We start from the raw sequence: 21,506 nt of genomic DNA on the forward strand, positions 1-21,506 counted from the left end.
CCCTGGCCAGTCACCTCTACTGCGTGGTGAGTGCAAGTGGTAAGAATTGAACACACCCCGCAGATCTTTGTGTACTTGTGAACACACACACACGATCCTCATCAGTGTTGCTGCTCACTGAATTCCCCTCAAGCTGTTATAACTCTGCTGTCCTTGGAGAAACACCCCCACCTCACTAAAGCCACAACAACACACACACACACACACACACACACACACTGGAGAATTGTACTGAAACATTTATGAAGGAGGTCAATAGTTTTGTTGTTTCTGCTGACCATCACCAACACTATTCCGAGGGCTTAAAACAACTACAAAAAACGCCTCCCCTCCCAACTAATTTCCTTCGGTTTACATTTCGATACTGACTTAAGTTGGAGAGCTTACGACGAGTCTTGGGAACTGGAATAACCAACACAAGAACAAAAGAAAGCTCAACCTGCAGCCCCCACTCTGCAGGCTGGCAGCCGTCGATCTTGTACAAAGCTTGGATTATTTTGTGTTTACCGCAAAGCTGTCTGTACAGAATTAAAGATTTGCCGGTTGCTTTTATAGTAGCTAAAACATGTTTATCATTCCATTCTCTAATCGCCTCAATTAGGTAATTGGGTCTGGGGTAGCCTCACTAAATCTGGCTGACAAATAATGGCAGACTTCAAAACCATGCTCTACTGGGAGAATGCATGCATAAGCCTAACAAAAAAGCAAGTTGATGTTTTCACGATGGTGTTTAGCCATCAGTTAAAGGTGCTGCGTGCTTCAGAAGCTCTCAGGCATTTTAGTGTCTGCCCTGAGATTGGGATTTTGAGGTTCAATCCCCAACCAAGTTTTACCAAAGATTATAACAATGACACCCAATGTCTCCCTGCTTGGCACTCAGCTCAGGGGGGGGGGGTCTTCACCAGGGGGTCCTGGACCCCTAGGGGGTCCTCAGAGTTACTACAGGGGGTCCTACAAATCTTTGTGTGATAGAAACTTTTTTCTACTTTTTTATATTAACCACTTGAACCCTAACATTGTGACTTATTAACATCGTGTCAAGGGATGCCTCAGGGCTACAGAATCTGGACATGGGCTCCTGACTTAGGGTCACAGAGGCTGCACTAACTTGTAACTTGTCTGTTCTACCCCGGATTTGAACCCGGGTCTCCTGTGCAACTTGCTGAAGTTTTAACCACTGAGCTAATAGAGCCTCATGCCTGCTTGCTCTGGGGAGAAGTTGAGTTTTGACCTTCAGGTCAAAGTTTGGGAAGCAACCAGGAACATGATCGCCAAAGATTTTGTCCAACCTATCTACATTAGATTGGACAACATAACATTTCATTCACAAGAAAAATTACATAATGATAACTATAACTCATTATAGTGTTGTCTTTATTATAGTTGTGGTGGTGACTCTGCCATCCACTTGAGTTTGCACCATTTTTAATACTATACAGTGATATTCAACTGGTGGCCCGAGAAATAGAAATAGCTACTGTATCAACTTCCTCTTCTCTTAATATCAAAATCTAAGCCTGTGCTCTATAAAGGACTGGCACAGAAAACATCAAAATGCATGAATGCAGTATGAAGCAGGGCCTAATAAATTACCTATAGCCTAATATGCAGAGATGAGCATAATAATAATTGAAATACCAATACTACGTACTTAGCAGGATACTGTCACCAGGATAGTATCTTGGTGACAGTATCCGGGTCAGTATAAAACAAAGTTCTGACAAAGTATTTATTTTGTATTTTGTGCCCATCTCTGCCTAATGGACATACTGTACATGTTCATTGTTGTGTCTTATCGGACATATAGCGAACAACAAACAGTGAAACGGTTAATCATGAACATTTTCGTTTCTGTTCTGTTGTCACAGTCTTGTGGCCCCCGACTTCAATTGATTTTACAATTGTGGCACACTGCCTAATCTAGTCGAATACCCCTGCTATAACTTAACTGTTATGGTGCTTGTTGTGAACAGCCTTGTGAAGTTGCTATGATTGGGGTTTAAAGCTCTCGCTCTCTCTATATATATATCTTTTTATAATGGTTGCTTTCATCTCCCCATCTCTCCAGTTCTTTAACTGAAAATAAATGTTCAATCAGGAGAGTGAACCTTTTATCAGCTTCAAATTATAGTGGTCCAATTAATGCATTCTGTTTGTTTAATCCAGCGTATACATTCGAGCATGTGGTGGCAAAACTGAAGTAGAATGTTTAGCTACATTCTCTCACATCACCTCTCACAAACATAGCTACCACGTCAAACCAGCCTGAAATTTGTGCGTTGTCCACATTTTAAACATGTCCCTCTTTGAACCACATTTATTTCAATTTAACAAAACTTCGCCTTACACAGAGCAGCCAGTCCTGACGGAGTGATCCATAGTTGTCCCGCGACGCGAATAAAGACTTAAAGGAGTAGTTCACCCCCAAAATGACTTATTTCAAATTGATTACTCACGCCATGGACACTTGAGTTCAATCATTTTTATTTTATTTATCCAATTCTTATTCAATTCAGTTCAATTGGATTGCCAAGCCAATTCCACCAGCTGCTATTAAATTACATTAAAATAAAACAAAATAAGTTAAAATAAAACAAATAATAGGTTAATGATGAATAATCATATATACTCGCCCGTAGGCCGTCTTAATGGTAGTGTATAGCCTAAAATAGTAGCTATATAGATACATACATAGATAGACAGACACATAGATATAGAACTCTGGTGGTGTGGATCGCTTCAATGTCTACATTAGTGGCATTTACCTGTTGCTCTTGCACATTAACATCATATCTTATTTTAACACACCAAGCCAACACAGAGCAAGCTTTCCTGTACCTGAGGGGTTTGTAAAGTAATAAAGTAAATGTCATGTTTTCAAAATGCATATTTACAGTTTGTATTAGCTTATTTTGCAATACAGTACCTATTGCGCAATCCTCTGTAGAGCGAAAATGCAAAAAAAATCTAATTCAAGTATTTTATCTCGGAAACCGTAAGCGTAAGGGCTACAGTTTCAAAACTCAAAAGGTTTCATAATTCATAATAATTACGGTCAACCTCATGGTGGTGCTATAACAGCCCACTTTACATTTTGCCCTATAACTCCTGAACCGTAGGTTGGAAAATCAAAATGTATTTTCCCCAGGATTCCTTGGGTCATGACACATGTCCCCACATAGGCCACGACCATTTTCATCAGGATAGATTTTCCGCCATTTTGAATTTTCTTCAAAACACTTTTTGCTCCTTTTCTACATATTTCCTCCAAATCTCACCAAAATCGGCACACATGTTCGCTGGACCCATGCAATAAACATATTCAAGCGACAATTTTCATAGTCCATACCGTTCGCCTGTAATATTTTCCAAAGTTAGTGGGTGGGGCCTATTTATCAGAAAAGGTCAAAAATCACAAACAAAACATCCAGTCAAGACTAAATTCGAATCACATATGAAGGGTTGTATGCTCAATGAATTCCCAGAAGCAGGGAGTGCCACAAATGCACAAAATGTAACCGTTTCATGCCAAAACATTTCGCTCTGTCTGTGTCTCTGTGTGAGTGTGTGTGTGTGTGTCAGCGTGTGTGTGTTCGTTTGTCTTTTGCTTCATGTATATGACGGCCGTGCATGTTTGCATTGAGTGACAGCTGCGAGCAACCGAAGGGTGCGAGCCTAGAATGAGGGCGCCGAAGGTGCCCGAACTTCTAGTTGTTTACAATTTCACTTGTTTATCCTGATTCAATGAAATTGGTATTCTGACCCGTTACTGAATAAACTTTTGAAATAGGCCTAAGTGGTTTCCATTTTCTGTCATGCCTCTGCAGTCTTGATTTAGAATACAGATTCAGTTTATTTTATTTGCTGCTTCTTCAATTACGGATTCTCCAGCATTCATTAGTTGTTGAGCAGTGATAACTGCTCCTACATCTGGCTTTGTGTAGGTCTCTATGTCCGTATGAGTGTCCGTACGAGCACGGAACTCCATGTATGGAGATAACTCGCATCTCAGACAGGAGACCGAAAATTCCAAATAAGGACATAATGCACGTCTTTCATGTTTGATACCAACACTGCTCACTTTGCATTGGTGCGTTTCATTTATATTTTTTTATTTTATTTGTCAGAAGTTAGGAAATATCTACTGTTGACTTTCCATGTGTTTGAATGAGTGATGGTGTCTGCATTTCTACAAATTGCCACCCAGATCTTGTCATTGATGGCACCCCCAAGTTCAGATTCCCAATCCCACTTGTTCTTAGTTGCTGAGTGTTGGTTTGTATCACGATTGCCATTGATTGGTATAGCTTCGTAATTTGTTTGTTGCTTGTTTTCTCCAGTCTGCATATTGATTAGGTATTCTTCACTGGGTAAAGGGACTTCTTTAATCTTTTCAGATCTCATTATCTCAGTTCAAAGGCAGGGCTGGAGATTGTCTGTACTGCGTTCAACTGCATATGTATGTGTACAGTACTTAAGTAGGTAGATTATAGACTAAGTATGTGTATGACTGAGGACCTGTGGGAGTACAGGGCCGAGTGGACTGTTGTCCATAAGCTAAAATCCACATCTCTCACTGATGTCATCAAGATATGACATTATATGATCATATCATATACTAGCTGCGGCAACGGATATTGCATAACCAAATTGGGGCATGCGTTCTGAACACATGACATGAACTGGCCTCCAATAGGCTCTATGCATATACGCCATTTTGTTCTACTTCCGGGTGTCTTTCGACTTCCTTCACAGGTGTTACTGATGATACTAATGAAGGGTCTGTTTGATTTATTGTCTGCACCAGCCGAAGGCATGGGGGAGAGTATGTTTTCCCCTCCGTCCGTCCGTCCGTGCGTGCGTCCGTCCGTCCGTCCGTCCGTGCGTCCTCGCAGTTTGTGAGCACCTAATCTCAGTCGCCGTTGGCACGGTCGCTGCCAAAGTGAGCACACACATTCCCTGGATGCCAATCTAGAACCTCTGCCCTAAATTTTTCAAATGGGCCTTTTCTAGCGCCACCTAGTGGCCGATGTTCGCAAAACACATTTCTGTGCACTACTCTTACAGATTTTGTCCAAAAATCCTACAAATCGGTAGGCAGTATCTCGACAGTCATGTGATCGACACAGATCTGTCCGATTTTGCATATTCCATCCTGATTGGCTAAGATTGGCTTCCAAAGTTTGTAGGATTGAGCCGTTTTGAACAAAATGCCTCAAATCACAAACGCAAAGTGCAATTATCATGAAATCGCGCACACACGTTCCCAACTCCACCGATCAGTTTCAAACTTTGTAAGCGCACTCCCTAGAGGCTAAGGATAAACCTTTGCCCTGCATTTTTCACATCAGCCTTTTATAGCGCCACCTTTGGGCCGACATATGTAAAACACATTTTTGGATATTACTCCTTGAGATTTTATGCAAAAATCACGCAAATCGGTACACAGTATCTCTATAGTCATGTGATCAAGTCCGATCAGTCTGATATTTCATATTCCATCCTGATTGGCTAATTACCTTCCAAAGTTTGCAGGATTGCTCCGCTTTTGAACAAAATGCCTCAAGTCATCAACCCAGCTTGTGAGTACCGTGAAATTTGCCACACATATTCCCACTAGGTCAAGGAACAAATGCTACCTTTTTCACATTGGCCTGTTATAGCTCCACCATTAGGTAGACTTTAGCAAAACACATTTTTGGAACACAATGCTTCAAATCATGCATGCAGCGTCCGATTGCCATGAAAGATCTAAGGTGAAGAACATATGCCACCCTTTTTACATTGGCCTATTATACAGTAGCACCACCAGGACGCACAGCCTGGTGGAGACCTGTGCTCGTTGTACAGTGGTTCTTTAATTTCAAGGACCCCCATAACTCTGTACAAATGGAATCAACAAATGGAATCAAATGGACCCTTGCAGGTCCATTTGCTTCCATTTGTACACTGTCAGAGTTACACACCTGTATGGGGACATTTGGAACCCACTCAAGGACACTTTGAGACCCACTGGTGTAGCAGAGTGTTTCCAGTGAGCCAACATGCACAATATCAGCACCCTGACTGTTTGACCAGAATGGAACAGACCCTTCATTAGTATCATCGGTAACACCTGTGAAGGAAGTCAAAAGACACCCGGAAGTAGAACAAAATGGCGTATATGCATATAGCCTATACTATAGGCTACCGCCCTAACAATAAGTATTGCATAAACCAGCCTGTGAGTCCCCAAGGGGGTCCCCACACAATTTTGGGGGGAGAGGGGGGTCACCAGATGACAGTGAAATGACAATTTAAGGACCTTTTTAAAAGAGGCATATTTTTTGAAAATAGCTGATCTAGCTCACAACGCCTGGCGTTGTAATTATTATTATTATTTTTGCTCCATAATATTTATCTGTGGAATGCCTAAACTCCTACATTTTAAGTGCTTGTCAGGGTGGGGGGTCACCAAATATGATTATTTTGGGGGATCACGGCCTGAAAATGTTGAGAACGATTGGCATAAATGAGGGATCACCCTAGTTTTTACAAAAACCCCATCATGAATGCAGTAATGTTGCCTTCAAAAGTGCTTTCACTTCTGACCAATAAGAGGCACCACAAATGTCCTCGGCTAGGTCTTAGGCTGCAAGCCACTCCTGTGGCTGCAACCCACAATGTGCATCAGGAAAAACACACTATGCAAGTTCTTGAAATTGTCTAGTTTGCATTACTTTCATAGACTGACTGAGCAGCTGGTCACCGCACTTAGGCTGCCTGTTCAAACTATTTGGACAGATATGGAGGCTGCTGTAGTTTACATTCCCAGCCTGATTTGTTTTCCCAGTCTGGCCCTGTACAAACATAATTGACACTGAGAATTGTGACGATCAGCATCTTTTATCATAGCCTTTCCTCCCCATAGCATTGTTCCTTTGTTTTCATACAATGGCAAAACAATGTCACCCATGCAGCACACAGGCACAACAACGGAGGTGTGCCAGGGGTGTGCATCATGGAAAAGTCTCGATATTCCCTGCTGTTTCGAATCCCCAGTACTCTGGTTAGGGTAAGGGTTAAGGTTAAGGTTTAGACTTATTCACCAGGTTAGCATTCACCTGTGTTGGCAGGTTAGTGTTCACCAGCGCCGGTAGGTTAGCGTTCACCCACGATTCGGACTACTGGCCGCCATCGGCAGGTTGGCGTTCACCCGCTACAGCAGGTTAGTGTTCACCCACGATTCGGACTACTGGCCGCTCGAAACAACGATACATCTCATGCTAGAAATTTGCTGAGCGCCTGATCTTGGCAAGCTGAAATATGAACTGAAAGTCTGATGCCACCGATGTGGGTAGGTTCGTTGAAAGTTCTAGTTAAGGATGATAGTGCTCTAATGATAGTACTCTAAGTTGTCTTTACTTTATGAGTATTCCTGACTGCAAAGGTAGAACCAGGGAGCTACTTGGGTGACTCCAAAACCATAACTAGCTTCAGGATTCTTGACTTCAGTGATGTGAATCTTAAAACACACAACATTGCTTGCTTAACAAACTCATTTTTCAGAACAACACATACCTAGCCTTTGTCATTTAATATGCTAGTTACATTACAAGGACAATTGAGAGCCTGTAAGATGATTTGTAATTTTTTTCTGTTCATCTACAACAAAGACCAAGGCCTCCCTCACCTAAACTTCTGCTCATTCACCCCACTTCATCTCTCTATTTTCTTTCCTTTGTACGTTACTTTGGTTTCCCAAAGGCCGTCTCATTTGCTTTCTCTCAAACCTTTTCTCTTTGTTTCTCTGTCTCTTATTTTGTTCTGTCATGCTCTCGCCTTGCACTGATGTGTTTTTCTCTTGTTTTGGCCTGGCTGGTTGTGTTGCCTGAGATCTGAGTGATTATCTGCCAGACTGAAGCATTTGATGGCCTGCCAGCGTGACTATTGGAGGGACCCCATGTGGCTTCAGTGCCTTTAGAAAGACAAGCTGAGACGCCAGAAATACATGCTTTATATTGGAGCTCAGAGACCTATGCTTCCCTATCTAATCGTTCCTCTGATATATATCCCATGGTGACAATATTCAGCTTAGCAAATCTTGGGAGCACGGTGCTGAGAGATGACAATGCAAAAGGGGCTCACAACTGAAGTCATTTGAAAACAGCTTTTCATTGGATTATGCATTAGTATCTCAATTCAGGACTCAAATATGCTAGCATTATAGAACAGATCGCATTATGGAGACATTTCCTTAAGAGATATTGAACCCACTTAAGCTCCAATGTCCCATCAAGAAAAAAGAAAAAAAACGGAACACAAGCACAGCACAAAAGCAGAAATGGTTGTCATGTAACTCGAGCTGGAGGACATAAAACAGACCTGAAAGACCTTGTATTTGCATGATCTTGCATAATTGAATATTTAGATAATTCAAAGGTTATCTATACTATAGTGTCTGTCTGTCTGAAACAACGTTTCTCCTCAGTGGCTGGAGCAATTGATCTGAAATCGCACAAACAGTATCTCTGTAGCCATTAAACGAAACGGGTTTCTTACATTGACGCTCCTACATATTATCATGCAAGCACCAGTTAAAGTTACTTTCCATCCCTCATATACTGTGTGCACACTGCACAGTGCACATCCCATAACCCACACACTGCACATCATTTTGGAGCTCATATCTTTGAACGGGTAAGGGCTAGTTAATATTAATTTACTATACTGAGTGGTGGGGTGCACACCATGGGTTTGAGCTTTGAACATACTTAAGATCCCGATCAAGTAAAACATTCAATATCATGATTGCTGCCTCGCCATAGGGAGCCAATGTTTCCCGCAGGGATGATGTTAAATCTGCTATCTGGTTGTTGTTACAGTAGCTAGCATCGAACTGAGTAGACTACACCAAGGGTCTTCAACAGGGGGTCCTCAGAGTTACTACAGAGGGTCCTCCAAATCTTTGTACGATAGAAACTTTTTTTCTCCTTTTTTATATTAACCACTTGAATCCTAGCGTCCATATTCGGAGGACTTTAGCCACAAATAGCAGATCTACAAGCTCACAACGCCTCACTCTGCGAGGCGTTGTGAGCTTGTAGATCGGCTATTCTCGGCAAAGAGTTTTGGTGTAGAGGGGAAAAAGACCAGACTAAGTACAGAGTGAAATAGCAATGTATTGACGGTTCAATACCTGGTTAAATACGTATCTGAAGACACAAATTGACATGAATGCAAAATACAATGATGATTGTGCTGTCAAACAATAAAACTATGGAATCTATGAAAAAGTTGTGGGGGTCCCTGCTTCATCTCTCTTTCAACTAAGGGGTCCTTGACTCCTTGGCCTGAAAACGTTGAAGACCCCTGGACTACACTGTTTCTTTGGGCTGTATTTTGACAGTTGGTTCCGTCTTGCAGACCAGTGTTGTCACTTCTTTTAGTGTATAGTTTCATGGGCTGCTGTCACTTCTCCATGCAGCTGTCAAATATAATATGTCATAGCCAAACGTATTAATGAAATGAATCTCTAGCAGGGATTCCTAAACCTATTTATGCCTATGACTATGGCCCATGATCTGTGGGGTTACTTTTGGCACGGAAACTGCCAAATATTTTGCGCAGTAATATGAGCAACAGGCTACATTCTCATTAGCAAGTGAGATAATTAACTTAAAGTTTATGTATTATTGTTAATCTGCTTACAGTATTCCCATTTGACTCGTTATGAATTGAAACAATAGGACAAGTCAAATTTACACATTTTAGTTAGATTTTTCATTAACAATAGATCCTAATTTACATAATTACATTTTACAAATAGCCTAGCTCTGGCATGTTTTGTGTTTTCAAATGTTACAATTCCATTAATTCATTGAGAGAAACTTTTGACAGAAACTGTTTTCAGACCATTGTTGAAACATGGCCATAATCTACCCACAAAAACACAAAGCAATCTGTTCAAATTCCAAATAAATAGACAATTAATTGTTGTAAACACGAAAGGGCTGTGGGCACGGTGGCGCAGTCGGCATCACTGTCGCTGGGTTTGATTCCTGCCAGGGACGCTGTGGGCGTGTTCTCTCCTCCGCGTCATCACTGTGCCCATACCCTAGGTGGGGTTGTCGAAAGGGCCTCTCTGTGAGGAGTTTGCATGTTCTCCCCTTGTCCCCTAGATAGGCTCACAAAAAACATGCAGTAATCCTGGTTTCTAAACTGCCTCCCTCCCTCTGGTCAGCCGGGGCACCTGGTGATGAGGAATGGTCTGGTTGGAATAACGTGCTCCTTCCACGTGCTACGTCCTACCGGGAGAAACTTCCCCCCTGTAGAAGCGGCCTGATTCACTCCTTGAAGGTACCATGAGCTCAGTTTGGGGCCCTCCCCAGGTTGGCAAAGGGAGAGTAACGCCAAGGATTACAGCTTAGACAATTGGCACTGGGTGTAAAATGGTTTACAAAATCGTGGGATAAAAAAGGTTAAAGAAATAAGGCTATTTCCTTATTTCTTTAAAATAAGGAAACTGACGGATGGAGGGTGAAGCAATACACTTGACACTAGTAGGCTGCTGTCTGAGGAGAACTCCATCAGTTTCGCCTTTACCTGTCAGTCCTAGAGACCAGCCAGCGAATGTCTGGAGTTGACTGTGGTCTGACCGTGCAGTGGACCAAACCATGTTCGACATCAAGAGGTGAGTTTAATATTTGTTTTCTTCAAGAATATTTCCCTTAACCTTTGGTGTAACTTAAGGCATTAATATTAGTTTATTTATTTTTTAAGCTATTGGCGTTTTTCGCTTGATGCAACCATCCCGCTAGGTGGCAGTCCTGTTGCTTAATTGCTCGAGCAGGAAGGAACACAAGGCCATGTTCATGGGGCGGCCATGTTTGCATTTTGCATTGAAAAACTGGGGTGGCAACGGGGTGAGTCAGGAGTAACTCGAGGCAAAGATGGTGCCGGAGGTACATAATCTGTGACAGATTCTGCGCAGCTGCACAGATGCAAATGGGCGTGGGACTGGGAGAGGATCTTCGAACACGGAGACATGGGGATATAGAGAGAGAGAACCAGGGACACGGGGCCTTCGCCGCTCCACTCGCATCCGACTTTGGGGTCTCTCGGCCTCGGACCGACGAGTGGCACGCGTGCCGCGGACCACCTCTAGGTACCCATGGCGATATAACAGGGGATATGGGGATATAGAGAGATAACCATGGGCACGGGGCGGCCGCCATTCCACTCCTATCCAATTTTGGGGCCTCGGCGTGGGGCAGCCGAGTGGCACGTGTCACGGACCACCTCCGGGGACCCCAGGAGGTACCGTATCGCGGAGGTCCGGGGATTCCCTGGCGGCCCTGCGCCGCACCCTGTGTAGCCGGGAAAATGACCCCTCTAACGGGGTGGCTCACGGATGGCGCCCGGGGACCACCGCTCCGGGGGACGCAAATGTGGTCGCACCGCCTGGTGGAGGACCACCGCCACTGCAACCCACTTAAAAGGCCGTATCTCTGCCTCCGAGCGACTGGGAGAGCCTTAGCCCTGCATACGCCCAGATCTTTTCCAGGGGTCCCCGGAGGTGGTCCGCGACACATGCCACTCGGCCGAGGTTCCAAAGTCGGATGGGTTGTGTTATATCGCCAGGGGTCCCTGGAGGTGGTCCGCAGCACGCGTGTCACTCGTCGGTCCGAGGCCGAGGCCCCAAAGTCGGATGCAAGTGGAGCGGCGAAGGCCCCGTGTCCCTGGTTCTCTCTCTATATCCCCATGTCCCCGTGTTCGAAGATCCTCTCCCAGTCCACGCCCATTTGCAGATCTGTGCAGCTGCGCAGATAATCTGTACCTCCCGGCCTCGAGTTACCGATACTTGAACGGGGTGGCATTTCATTACTTAATGGCAAGATGGCCGCTGTGTGAATATGGTCAATTAATACGTGTGTGTAGTGTCACTAGTGTGTGTGTGTGTGTGTGTGTCGCATTGTGAGTTTGTAAAGGTCTATTTTCAGCGAGCAACGTCGTCGTGCTTCCAAAGAAGCATTATCGCGCTATACTGTCTCCGCATTACGCTTGTGTGTGTGTGTGTGCATGCTTTATTCTGCCGTGCACTTTATCTCTGCTGTGCACTTTATCTCTGCTGTGCACTTTAGTACCCGCATGAAGTATTAGCAGGCAATGAATTTTGGTAGCATCTTTAAGTGTTTTCTTTAGGGAAGCGATGGCTTTTTAGCCGTTTTAGTGATGTGCTTAGCGTGTGTTGATACTGTTTTTGTGTATGTATGTTGTTATCGTGTTTCCCTTACTGTCTGAGCTTCTGTGAGAACTATGAATTTCCCCATGAGGGATCAATAAAGTCTATCGTGGCTGCGAGCGTGCACGAGGCGGTGACGAGAAGTGATAAGACTTGAAGTCAAAATGTCCATTTTAAATCTGTCGCGAGGACACCGATATTGCTATCAATATATGTGTGTCACACCAGACTGCATTCATTTTGCAATATACTGTATAAGGAGTTCACATCAAAACACAGGGTTAGTTAATTTGGAATCAGGAAACATTCTGAAGTAGAGAACAGCAACTAGTTTAGCCTGCTAGGGTAAGGAAATTGTTTTTTAGTGCATTTGCCTCAGACAAAGGAATACATTGATTTGGGACTTCAGCTGCTTTATCTGTTTTTGTTTTGCCCGAATAGCTTCTGAGCATTTCTGCACACTGAATTTCAGAACACTAAACTGAGCTGGTCTGCCAAGATCCATAATGTTTAGCCAAGTTCTTAATACCGGTACTCTCACAAACTCATTTGAGGCTGTGGTTTTAATCTTGGGGTGTTGCATTATTCTGACCCACTGAGCATTTTGGGTCAGAAGGTTTATTAGTTGCCTATTAGTGGTGTTTTTATCTTCTACACCACGGGTTGAAAATCAGTGTTGTAAAGGTCTAGATTTGACATTTTTTTAGTTGACTATATTTACACTAGACGACTATTAGACCGCTAAAAGTTGGCTACATTTAGCCGTTAGCGGCCGTTGAAAGTAGTGAAAAGAAAGGCAACGGTGAAGTTCGAATCAGTGATCTCTGGCTCATGGGTTGGAGACACTAACCACTCGGCCATCAATGCAGATTAGTATAGACTTTCTGGCCGTATTAAAAGATTACATTGCCCACCTGTGTTCATTTTAGGGTCGTGCGCATTGTTGAGGAAACTAAATGTATTGGGCGCCTACTAAGCCTAGCGATTACAATTATTTTGTTTAATCAATACGTATTGAATGATGTGGCGGGGGCTTTGGGGAGAGCTGTGTTTGACTGTGTGTGTTGCTGTCAGAAATGTAATTCAGAGTAGCCTGCTGTCTGGACGTTTCCACTTTCCAGTGAGTGACTACACACAATCACGGTAATTGTGACGGCTGGCTATTAAAATCATTTTACACCAATATTTGGAGATCATTCTGCAACGTGCAGTTTTTTTTAAAATAAATATGTATTGAAATATGGATTAACTTCAATTGTCTAAATTCGGTGTAAATATAAACGTAGATACGCCGACTATAATTAGTCGGCTAAATCTCGGCTAGAACTAAACTATACTTAATAATGATCAACGGATATTATAATTATGTTAGTCCAATATTAGGAGATCAGTTATGCACATTACTGTTGTTTTTTAAATAAATAGTTATTGAATTATGGAATAAATTGCAAAGTATATTTTCGGTGTGAATATAACCGGAATATAGCTGGTTGAAATGACGGCTAAAAAAATAACTAGTGGTGTAATATCCGACTATTGTTCAGTGGGGAGCTCATTTGGTGTCGTCTGATTACACTTGCATACCAGTAAATTCCCTTTGAGAGCTTAAACAGTTATGGTAAGGTGAGGCAAGTTTTCGGACGATATCGCCTTGTATATATATTACGCCCTAGGTTTACTGATCACCACTGTCTTTTACAGTATTCCCCATATGGCTGTGTGGACCCAGAACTTTGTTTCATTCAAATTCCTGAAAATCTCTGAAAACTTTGCTTGTACTTCCTTCCCTTCAAAGCCCCAATTAAACCTACAGACAGGTGAAGAGATGGGAATAGTGTCTGATTAGACTGCACTGCTTTGTGTTTCATAAATATATAATAGGATTTTTGTCCTGTGAAAATGTGAGTTTACTTTTTGTGTTAAAGTAAAAGGTATTGCAAGCTTAAGATAAGATTCTGAATTGTAAATTACTAGAGGGTCGCGGCCCTTCGGGCCGCTCACATCTAGTAAAAAAAAAAAAAAAAAAAAGTAAAAAAAAAAGTAAAAAAAAAAAGAAAACGTAAAAAAAAAAAAAAAAAAAAGTTAAAAAAAAAAAGAAAATTGGGGGGGGAACTATTGTGGCGGAACTATTGTGCCGCAGCGCACGTTTCCGGTCGGACATATTTGACCGGCGGACTATTTTATACAGAGGCAAAATATGAGGGTAATAACGAATACAACTGTATACAGAGGTTTGGAAACGACATCTTGCAAAGGTGACATGGATGTTTGAATTTTTAAGCTATATTTAGTACATATGTAGTACATCTTGGCCAAGTGGTTTGGTATTTAAGTTAGCGATACATGACCCGGAAGTAGATCACTTACTCTTTTGTAATATAAAGATATGCTTGCTGTGCTAATCAGAGAAGTTAACATATGCAAGGAGAGGAGATACACATTTGTCTGCATGAAATTGATTTGGCCACATTTCCCTGTATTCTATTTTCTGAAGTTAATCTTCTGTTTGGGTAGTTGCTAATCGATTGCCTACATTTACAAGGAAATCAGAAACCATAGGGACATTTCTCACAAACACTTATTTGTAGCTCATTATGAGCTATAATGTCATAACAATCCAATGACTTACCTCCTGGTTGTAAGATAATGTTATCCTGTATGCACCCATAGAAGCCACACATTTGTATGCAATCTAGTTTTAAGAAAAACATGCTTAATTCGCAATGTCACAGAGAAGTACTGCACTCCACAATGCTGTAACATCTGGTGACATCAACGTCTCTCATCGCTGGAGCTATGGCTTTGTTCTTTTTACAACAAAGGGTTCATATTTTAGATAGTCATTAGAGAAAAGAAAAGATGAGTGTTAAAATGTTTTCATTTACTTCTTTCTATCGTTTTAGTGATTTTAACGATTTTGATTTGCATGAATGCCTCCAGCAATCTAAAATATGAACCCTTGTTGAACCCTTTTAAAAAACAAAGTTGTCCTTAAGGAAAGATCTATGGAGAAATATGTGGGCTGTTGTGAGTGACTGGCTATACGTTGTTTTATGTTGTATGTACTATGTACCGTACATACTGTATGTTGACTACTGAAAACTGCACCGGTGAAAAGGATGGCGGCGACTGCTATAATGCTCTACATCAGGTGCTTCAACTTTACATTACATTTGAGCAGTTGCATTCTATCTTAACCACATGAACCCTAGCATCCCTGTTCTGGACATATCATAATATGTGAACATTCAGCAAAAAAAAAATTGATCTGCATGCACAGTGTCTTTGTGACAGCTTGTAGATCTGCTATTATTGACCAAAATATTTGGTGGAGAGGGGGGAAAAAGGAGGGGCTAAGTATAGACCCCTGGGGGACACCAGTCAACAAAGTATATACAGTAGGGTTTAAGACAAGTGTTTAACATACACTATCCACCCAGTATTGTAAACCACTGTGACAATGTTAAAAAGAAAAGAGTTTTCATTTTAGATGTAGAGTTTGACACAAGAATACAACAATCTTTTTTTTTCTAACTCATCTTTTCTTGTAGTGTGGAGATTTAAGGGGAGCAAATGCTAATTTCTTGCAAATTTGTCTTAAAGCGCAAAATTTTGCACAGATGTAGCCCAGGGCTTCCTCTAATGATTTAGCTAGGGCGCCCGAGCCGACGACCTTCGGAGGAAAATACCCAGAAAAACTGGGTATTTAAGTAGGATCTGAGGGGTCTAACTAGGGGTTTGTCATGATGCTGAATCCATTGCAGGCATTTGTTTTGCACACAAAACATTCCTTGGGCTAGAAATGGCCTCAGAAAACGATGCATGTATGGGTGAGCATTCATGTTAGTCGGAGGCCTTAGGTTTTTTTTCTCGTGCTAATCAGTATAAGTGCAAAATCTTGCACAGATGTAGCTCAGGGCATGCTCTAATGATTTAGCTAGGGTTAGGGTCACCTTCGGGGTCACCACAGCTCCACAAAACTCTGAAAAGTGATGACTCATCACTTTTCATCACTAAACCATCGTTTTCTGGGGCCATTTGTAGCCCAAGGAATGTTTTTTGTGCAAAACAAATGCTTGCAATGGATTCAGCATCATGACAAACCCCTAGTTAGACCTCTCACATCCTACTCAAATACCCAGAAAAAATGTTTTTCTGGGTATTTTCCTCCTGTATTGAAAGTTGATGGGAGCCCAACTTGATTTGGCCGCTGTGGCGACCCCGAATGTCGCAGACTCGGGCGCACTAGCTAAATCATTAGAGCATGCCCTGAGCTACATCTGTGCAAAACTTTGCACTTTTAGACTGATTAGCACGAGAAAAAAAACCCTAAGGCCTCCGACTAACATGAATGCTCACCCATACATGCATCGTTTTCTGAGGCCATTTCTAGCCCAAGGAATGTTTTTTGTGCAAAACAAATGCCTGCAATGGATTCAGCATCATGACAAACCCCTAGTTAGACACCTCAGATCCTACTTAAATACCCAGAAAAAAAATGTTTTTCTGGGTATTTTCCTCCTGTATAGAAAGTCAATGGGAGCCCAACTTGATTTGGCCGCTGTGGCGACCCCGAAGGTCGCAGACTCGGGCGCCCTAGCTAAATCATTAGAGCAAGCCCTGGGCTACATCTGTGCAAAATGTTGCGCTTTAAGACAAATTTGCACGAAATTAGCAGTTGCTCCCCTTAAATCCCCACACTATTGCTGATATGCAGTATTAATAGGTCTGCTTTTAAGAAAATACAAACATTCAGCTCCATGATGAATATAGTAAAGAGGATGTAAATTTGAAATATGAATAAATATCAAATATACATTTACATATACGCTGTAACCTGTAGGTTACTGTACTGTGTCAGATTAACACATTGATGGAAAATATTATGTCAGGAAAGGTCACTTAATCCACAAAATGTTTTGTCAGCTCAAAAAGTTTATTTTGTTTATTAATACTGTAGGTTATATGCAACAAAATAACCGAATGGGCACGTTGCCATGAAACTTGCTGAGTGCATTTCATGCTACTGGAAGATGAACCTTAATATTTGAGTGGCATTTTGTTATACAGTATTATAATCTTATAGGCAGATTCTGGGATGAACCCTACTGATTTTGGTGACCGCATGGCTTTCCCTATAGTTCCACCTTTTGGCCAATTTCCAGTTGGCTGTAAGGAGTAGCAAGGATTCTAAGGGTTGCTTGCGGGGATTTTGGTCTCAGTTTTGTTAAAATAATAATTCTCATTGCAAACTTTAACCTTCTGAAGAATAGCCTGCCACAAAGTCGATAACAGCTCTATGGATGGCGAGGTTCCATGTAGCTGTCAGACATGTAATTGATTGAACCCTGAACCATGTTGTTTGAGCGGTTATTCATGTTCTTTTAGTGTGGAGGGAATCTTAAATCAATAACATTACATCACACTACACTTCATGGCAAGGCATCTGAAATGAAACATGCAACACTTGTTTGACACATGTGGCATGAGTAGCCCTGCACTTAAGTTGAATAGAATCTAGAAAAAGTCTATAGTTTGACAACTGTAAAACCAAACTGCATGGCGTTACGTGATGATTATAAAATCAGATACTGCTGGCTAAAGCAGGGGTCTTCAACAGGGGGTCCGGGACCCCTAGGGGGTCCTCAGAGTTACTAGAGGGGGTCCTCCAAATCTTTGTGTGTTAGACACTTTTTTTCCCTCCTTTAACCACTTGAACCCTAGCGTCCATATTCAGAGAACTTTAGCCAAAAATAGCAGATCTACAAGCTCACAACGCCTCGCAGCGTGAGGCGTTGTGAGCTTGTAGATCGTCTATTTTCGGCAAATAGCTTTGGTGTAGAGGGGAAAAAGAGCAGGCTAAGTACAGAGTAAAAGGTCAAGTTTATTGACGGTTCAAGAATCCAAAATACACTGATGACTGTGCTGACATTGTGCTGTCAAAAGATGATACTATATGGAATCTATTAACAGGTTGTGGGGGTCCCTGCTACATCTCTCTCTCAACTAAGGGGTCCTTGGACTGAAAACGTTGAAGAACCCTGGGCTAAAGTAAAGTATTTGGAGTTTGAATAAACCTACAGTAGATGATGGGCCCATTGAGGGAACATATTCAACATGAACTGTTGAAACTAAAAGAGCTTTGAAGGTAGAGGAAGTTATGGAGTCACCGTTGGGATGAACAGCGGAGCTGAGAATAAATGCTATTTCTTCTTTCAAGAACATCAACTTTTAAAGTAGTGTAGCATATCCCCACCCGATCAAGGTAAGCGAACATAATAGAGGCTGACACTCGATTGTTGCACCTATTGAAATAAGAGGTGAGGCATATGGGCAAAGAAAGATTTATTTTTTATACAAAGGTTCGGAGTCTTAAAATGGCTTTTCTCTGCATGACTAAAAATATTTGCATGATGAATCCTAAACAACAATGTGTGCCTCCCTGGTGCTCGCCTAAGCTCCTGGTTGTATTAAATGCGCTTGGTAAAATATGGAAAGTTCACTTAGAGTTTTCTGCATTCCTGTCTGGTCCAATTTACGTCCTTCCTTCAGGCACAGCTAGACCTGAAGCACAGAATTTTCTCTTGCACAAAGGAATTAGCCATCGGGGAAAAGAGTGTACTTTCTTGCTCTTCTTCCTGTCTTTCTGCCTCTGTCTGTATTCTCAGTCATTTGCTTACTGACACTGTCTCTGACCTTCTGTCCTCGTTCTTAGTGTTTACACTTCTGAGATTTTATTCCTCTATTTCTGCCTCGACTGGACACATACAGTACAGCGCACAGAGATGGGCACAACCAGACGTAGACTGCTGAAATAGAAGCTTATTGTTAAGGTAGATTCAAGAGAAGTGATTCAGTGAGTAATGAAATACACAGTATTATGTAGTATAAGGCTGGTGGTATACATGCAGTATACTATACTGTGTGTACTGTCAGCTTCACAGTAGCTTTACAATCACTTCATGGCTAAACTAATGACACAAATTGAGACTTGTTCTGTCTACGCTATACTATATATAATACTTCTACAGCAAATTGAAACAGTCAAATAAAAATAAACCAGAGTGTAAGCAGAGGAAATATACAGCTGAGCCTTTAGTCATAAGCAGAATGTCTGTAGAATTGGATACTTGTATTATTATACAATACAAGCTATATACCACATTTTACCATATTTATAAATGGAGGCTGGAGTCATTCAAGGACTTCAAAGTGTACTTTCTTTTTATTTCAAATCTGCATGAGTGTGTCGGTTGTTAGCAACTGGGGCGAACAGTGTGAGTCGGGGTGTTCTAGTAGAATCCAACTTTACTTCTCCATCCCCTTGGCTTCCACCATGCAACGCCTTCTCATACACTATTAATAGAACACACTCTTCTATTTTAATTACCCTATCCATCAGAGCAGTGACGGCCTATCAGCACAGCAATCAGCTTAGGGATCACGTACCTCAGGCTTCTAGCCGGCCTTGGCCAGCAGTGCACCCTTGGAGGATGCCGCTTCTAATTTTAGGCTTTCGGGAGAGGCAACAGTGACAGTGCGTTGTAGCCCGGTGTGCATGTGTGGAGGTGAGGCACAGCAATAATACACCTGGCCAATGGATGGTGCTCTGACCCCAGAAAAATCAGGTCCCTGTGCTTTCGCTGCCTCATAAAAAATAGGGGGGGAAAAAAGAGCGAATTGGGTTTTAAATATGAGTCAATACCAGGGGAACTATTATTCATGAAGCCCTTTCATTTGGCACAGCAGTCGATTCATTAGTCCCTTTTAACTAGACAGAAACAGAAAATGCACTATAGCCTATTTCATGAGATCACTAATCAAGCGGCTAATTTCCCCAAAGTTTGCCTTAATAACTTCCTGATCTAAATGGAAAATGTAATCGGATCACTGTTGTTTCCTGGGGAGTGAAACTTAATGGGGTTTACTGTAAAGTAAAGACTTCCATTTATGTAGAGATCTCAAGGTGCCTGACATGTTTCAATCCACAAAGCCACTGACATGGAGGTCAATGTTAATCACTAAGAACCCTGCCTGCACATGTAATGCGGCAGAACACATGAGCCGTCTCTCCATGCGAGCCATGAGAACTGCTGGTGTAAAAGATTAATTCACCTCTTGCTGTGACTTCATGGGATTTGAAGCAAAACAAGCAAGTCTACACAGATTGTTGTAAAGATAGTTTTCCCACCATGGCCCATTATTTTTTTTAAAGCCATGAGTCCTGGTCATCAGCCACAAAGCATGCCCTATGGTATAACAAGTAGGATTTTACAAAAAAAAACCTAAACAATCTTTAGACTAGTGACTAAAAGTGGGTGTGGTGGTGTCTGAATCGGCTTAGTCTCGTGTTGCTCGGAGATCAAAGCCTATCGAGAGAAGTGTTTAGACACTGACTTATACTCTAACTCTTGTATGTGCCTGTATTTTAATATTCAACTTTGTTTCTAGGTGTTAACTTTTGGGCAGTAGCTGAGCTCTTTTGGAGTGATGGAGCCAGAGAGGAGGGACGAACTTTGAATGTTGTGCGTGCGCTGGGGGGCATAACGTCAGTCCGACGTACCAATAATTCGACAACCCACAAATCCGACTTCCCCATATTCCGACAATAGACAACCCTCATTTTGGACCCATTAGTCCGAGTTCCTGTTACCGTGACCAAAAATATCCCAATGTTCCGTGCTGTGATGGTAGAATGAGATAGCAATTTGCAGGGCAGCTGCATCTAGTAGTGTATTATTCTAGCCTCTCTGTTTATAGCACCTGCAGCAAGTTCAGGTCAGGGGATGTTGTTTATTGATCCACTATACAGTTTAACTATGAATTTTCCTTGTTGCCATGGAATCAGAAAACCGAAAGACAAAAAGAAAAGCTTTTAACGCGGTTACGGTTCGCAAACTTTTCATTCTCACACATTCATATCATATCATCACTCCCCCCTCACTAATTCTCATTTGTATGATTTCTCCCTCGCTGTCTCTTTGTATTCCTGTGCTCTGCTGACGCTCTCTCAGTATGCCCATCACAACACTGCTTGTCCTCCTTACCTGAAGCCAGAAAAAAGAGAAAAAAATACCCTTCAACCTTTGAAATGCAAAAAAAAGAAGAAAAGAAAATCCAATGGGCATGAAAAAAAGAGAAAAAAAAGAGCTTTTTCATGTTCATAGTTCAGAGGCAGTGACTGTAATTTTCAGCCTCCGGTAAACTGGGATTTGATTGCGAAGAAGAAGGCACTCTCTGTTGTATTTGTTATATAGCAGAGAATCAGGTTTGCAGGTCATGC

Source organism: Nannobrachium achirus, assembly GCF_963921795.1.
Source record: "Nannobrachium achirus genome assembly, chromosome: 13".
NCBI lineage: Eukaryota > Metazoa > Chordata > Actinopteri > Myctophiformes > Myctophidae > Nannobrachium > Nannobrachium achirus.